The sequence below is a fragment of the Engraulis encrasicolus genome, chromosome 11, assembly GCF_034702125.1.
Source record: "Engraulis encrasicolus isolate BLACKSEA-1 chromosome 11, IST_EnEncr_1.0, whole genome shotgun sequence".
NCBI classification, from domain to species: Eukaryota; Metazoa; Chordata; class Actinopteri; order Clupeiformes; family Engraulidae; genus Engraulis; species Engraulis encrasicolus.
The window spans coordinates 39,511,483-39,516,482 of NC_085867.1; the positions used below are offsets into that span (position 1 = coordinate 39,511,483).

At 49.9% G+C, this 5,000-nt stretch overlaps 1 protein-coding gene across 3 annotated transcripts in view; it reads left to right on the forward strand.

The window, feature by feature from the left end:
- Positions 1-5,000, forward strand: part of LOC134458331 (cingulin) — a 25,380-nt gene that overhangs the window by 4,818 nt on the left and 15,562 nt on the right. Inside the window, exon 1 of one of the 3 annotated variants that reach the window (XM_063210579.1) lies at positions 4,971-5,000. This exon is cut by the window's right edge and continues 1,708 nt beyond it. The exons of the other annotated variants lie outside the window; for them this stretch is intronic. The gene's annotated coding sequence lies outside the window, so the exon portion shown is untranslated. Of the gene's footprint in view, positions 1-4,970 lie in introns of those variants that run through there. 3 annotated transcript variants of the gene reach the window in all.

Here is a 5,000-nt window from a genome sequence, read left to right on the forward strand (position 1 = left end):
TCAAATTAGGCCTGTCACTAATGGAGAGAAAGAGCCCCACCACTACACACACACACGCACGCACGCGCGCGCACGCACGCACGCACACACACACACACACAGACACACACATACACACACATACACACACACACACACACACACACACACACACACACCCTGTGTGTTAAAGGTGGCGTCAGTCACATGACGGCCTCATTATGTATGAGGGGAGAGTTATAATTCCTCAACAGATGAGCAGATTAAATGATAATCCCGGCGTGGCCCTCTAACCCAGGGTGTGATGATCCAGAGGAGTGTGTGGATCCCAAGGATGTGGGGGTGCGGGGGGATGGGGGGGGGGGGGGGCAGGATCTCCTCTCTCTCTCTCTCCTCCCCCCGCCTCTGGCACACAATCCCTGGGGAAGAGTGACAGGCGAGGTCCAGGATTAAGGCCCGACCAGGCCTCTTCCCTTTTAAAAAGCACACACACACACACACACACACACACACACACACACACACACACACACACACACACACACACACACACACACACACACACACACACACACACACACACACACACACACACACACACACACACACACACACAGAGAAACGCTGGGCCCTGGCCAACTAATTTATATAGTGCAGACATTAGTATAATGAGGTTGTTTGATGGTTAATTGAGGTTTCTCACACTCAGAATGAATCGCTTTACTTTCTCTCTTTCACTCTACTTTTTTACTTTTTTAGTCACTGACTTATTTTCATTTTGAATTCTAATGACACTGTGGATAAGTTTGTGTGTGTGTGTGTGTGTGTGTGTGTGTGTGTGTGTGTGTGTGTGTGTGTGTGTGTGTGTGTGTGTGTGTGTGTGTGTGTGTGTGTCTGTGTGTGTGCGCGCGTTTGCGTGTGTGTGCGTGCGTGCGTGCGTGACACATGTGTGTGCATGTGTGTGGGTGGATTTGTGTGGAAAGTGTGTGCGTGTGCCTGTTTGTATGCATGTCATGAGTGTGGTGCCAAAGACTGTGTGTCAATTTAAGTGCTGTCGGTGTCAGTCTTGTGTGTGCGTGTGCGTGCGTGTGTGCGTGTGTACATACGTGTCGGCGTGCGTGCGTGTGTACATACGTGTCGGCGTTTGTGCGTGTGTACATACATATGTGTGGGCGTGCGTGCGTGTGGTGTGTGTGTGTCTTCCTCTTTCTCTATGCATATAGGTGTGCACAGGGGATTTGCCAAGGAAGGGTGATTATTCTGTAGATAAATGTGCAGCTGTTTACGCTGCTCTGTGGGGATTGGTCCCCCAGGAGTCGCCACTCTCCTCTCTTCTCTTCTCTTCTCTCCTCTTCTCTTCTCTTCTCTTCTCTTCTCTTCTCTTCTCTTCTCTTCTCTTCTCTTCTCTTCTCTTCTCTTCTCTTCTCTTCTCTTCTCTGCTCTTCTCTGCTCTTCTCTTCTCTTCTCTTCTCTTCTCTTCTCTTCTCTTCTCTTCTCTTCTCTCCAATTTCTTCTCATCTCCTCTCCTCTCTTCTCTTCTCTTCTCCACTCTCCATGTTTCTCCTCTCCTCTCTTCTTATCTTTCTAGTGTGCTCCTTGCCTCCTCGTGGGGTGGCATTACAGTAAAAGCATCCATACATTCTCCATACACTTCATTAAACAACATGAGAGAGATGGGTGTGAGAGAATGTGTGTGTGTGTGTGTGTGTGTGTGTGTGTGTGTGTGTGTGTGTGTGTGTGTGTGTGTGTGTGTGTGTGTGTGTGTGTGTGTGTGTGTGTGTGTGTGTGTGTGTGTGTGTGTGTCTGTGTGTCTGTGTCTGTGTCTGTGTGTGTATTCTCTGTGTGTGTGTTCTCTGTGTGTGTATTCTGGGTGTGTATTCTGGGTGTGTATTCTGTGTGTGTGTGTGTTTGTGAGCGAGAGAGAGAGAGAGAGAGACAGAGAGAGAGAGAGAAAGAGAGAGAGAGAGATGGCATGCACTGCTCATTCAGTTCTTCACATTTCTCACCACTCTCAAGCATGTGAAGCATGTGATATTGTAATTACTAACACACACACACACACACACACACACACACACACACACACACACACACACACACACACACACACACACACACACACACACACACACACACACACACACACACACACACACACACACACACACGGTTCCATGAGTGTGTTTCTGGCCCATCTGTTGCTCTGGGTGTTTGTTGACTCTGTTTGAGTTCTGATTTTTAATTTAATCAACATCTAGTTACTCATTCAATGAAGAGGACTGTGACGCAGGACTTTGGAGTAGATTTGCCTGTGCGTGTGTGTTTGTGTGTGTGTGTGTGTGTGTGTGTGTGTGTGTGTGTGTGTGTGTGTGTGTGTGTGTGTGTGTGTGTGTGTGTGTGTGTGTGTGTGTGTGTGTGTGAGAGAGAGAGAGAGAGGGGGGGGGTAGAGAGAGAGAGAGGGGTAGAGAGAGAGGCAGAGAGAGAGGGGTAGAGAGAGAGAGAGGGGTAGAGAGAGAGAGAGAGGGGTAGAGAGAGAGAGAGAGAGAGAGAGAGAGAGAGAGAGAGAGAGAGAGAGAGAGAAAGGAGAACAGACTGTATCTCATACTAAATTACTGATGTGTGTGATCCTATTATTCTGTGATTCTGTTTTTAATGTTTTAATGTGTTTACACTTACCTTGCTTACCGATCAGGTTATCCCCTTTTAAAGCAGCATGTACATTTGTGCATCAGGGTCTACTGCTTTCTCTTCCCAATGGGCATTACTACTAACAACTATTACAACTATTACTAATATTATTACTATTAACAACAGCAGTTCTATTCTACAACTTTAAATGATGACTTAAACTTCTTCATTCCTCAGCCCAAGCTAGACTGGGGTTTTTCTTCTTTCAGTTGAGAGTGACTCACTTTGTATGTATTGTATTGTGTAAAATCAGGGAAAGGGGCAGACGTGTCTCTTAGCATTAGGAAAGCAATCATTTTTCCTTTGAGCTCTCCTCCTCCTCCCTCTCCTTTTTCTCCTTAGTAAGAGTGGGCAGGCCTGAGGAGGACTTAGCAGAGTTCTAATACTCTGGCAAGAATAGATGAGTGACCAGAATGCCACATGTGTGTGTGGTCATTGGCTTCAGGCAGGGAAGGTGGATAACATTACTGAGGGGCTGGATGGGCAGAGCATTTGTGGGTCGGCACAGTTTGCCTTTACAGTAAAAAAGTAAAACGTATGCCCATCCCACCTCCCTTCATTGTGCAGACTTTCAATGTGAAGGCCCTTTCCTTGATTGGGCAAGTTTTGTGCCCAGGGAGGGGAGGGAGTATTGCACTACTCGTTCGTCCCAGCCACCTGGCAGAGAGGCAGACGGGGCTGGGCAGGGCAAGGCAAGGCAAGGCCGGGCAGGGTAGACTGGTTCTCTGTAGAGAAGACACCAGAGCCAGAGAGGCCATCCAGGCTTCCACTAGTAATCTGGCACATAGGGCATTTCACAATGGGACAATGGCCCTCAGGGGTTAATGTTGGATTTTTTTTCATGCTTTCATAGAGACTAGGCCTACAATTTAGAAATACCCAGGCTTTTTTTGGTTCCAGCCCAGCCCTTGCCATAGCGATAGACGAGCCTCTTTCCCCTCTGACCTACTGCTCTTCAGCTCACATCCCAGAATCCCTCTCTCCCCCTCCCCTCCCACTCCCCTTCCCTTCCCTTCAGGCCAGTCTGACAGCCTCAATCTAGAAGACGTTAAATTGACTCCCTACGTGTTGAATTGACACTTTACTGTGTAGTCGGCTCTCAGTCCCCCCTGACCCACTGCTCTCCAGCTCACATCCCAGAATGCCTCTCTTCCCCTCCTCCTCCTCCTCCTCCTCCTTCCCTTCCCTTTCCTTCCCTCCTTCTCAGGGCACTCTGCGCTCCGACAGCCTCAGGAAAGCCCCAGCTCTCCATACGGAGCCTCCTGCAGCGCTGCTAACTAATGGCCACTGGGCCATGGGCACTAAGGGGTCCTCGCATCACCGCACGGGGGGGTCACAGCAAGGGGGGGTCACCATCGAGGACGAGGACAGGAGGTGGAGGGCCAGCAAACAACAGGCAGCGTCAGCCTCAACAGCCTCGACAGCCAACAACATCAGCAAAGGCTCCTCGAACCTGACACGCTCTGGGAGTGTGAAGGACCTGATCCACAAGTTCTCCCTGGCCGACGGCCCCGTCTCTCCCACCACGCTCTCCTCCCCTCTGGACAGCATCACATTTGCTTCTATCACCTCCGCAAGCGCTGGAACTCTGGGAAACAAGGCCCCAGCAACAGCTCCAACGGTGACAGGAGCACCAACAGAGTCATGGAGATCGAGGGCAACGCTTGAGACCAGAAAACTCACTACCAAGAGCCAGAAAGAGGAAAGCAAAGTAGAAGAAGTGGGTTCTTGGAGAGAAGAGGTGCATGTAAGCTCCCTCATGAAGAACCATCATGAGGAGAAGAAAGCTGAAGATGTGACCTCCCCTCCCAAGAACCAGATGCAGAAAGAAGTTGAAGTAAGCTCCCTTGCCAAGAACCACAAAGATGAGAAAGAAAAAGAGCAAGTCAATTCACCTCCCGCTAAACAGGGACGTAAAGAAGAGCAAATAAACTCCCCTTCCACAAACCCAGGACAGAAAGAAGGGGAACTAAACCCTCCTCAGAGAAGCTCCACAACCGTCTCTGCGCTGTCAGTGACCGTGACTCCCCCCAGTGATGGAGCCCCTCACTCGGATAAAACCAGCACCACGCCTGGCCCTGGCCCTGGCCCTTCCAATGGGATTATGGTGGCAGGCGGTGGCAAAGGGGAAAAGGTGGTAAGTAGTGTGAGACCGCTGGATTTCGTCACCAGATTTCACACCCGACTGACCCCCTCTCACCTCCACCACCCTGGATCCTTCCCTGCATGCTCCTGTCCTCATGTCATGGACCCCTTGCATGCCTTAACCCACACGGCCAATGACCTTTGACCTCCACACAATCTCTAGTATGTCATCATGATGGTTGCATGTC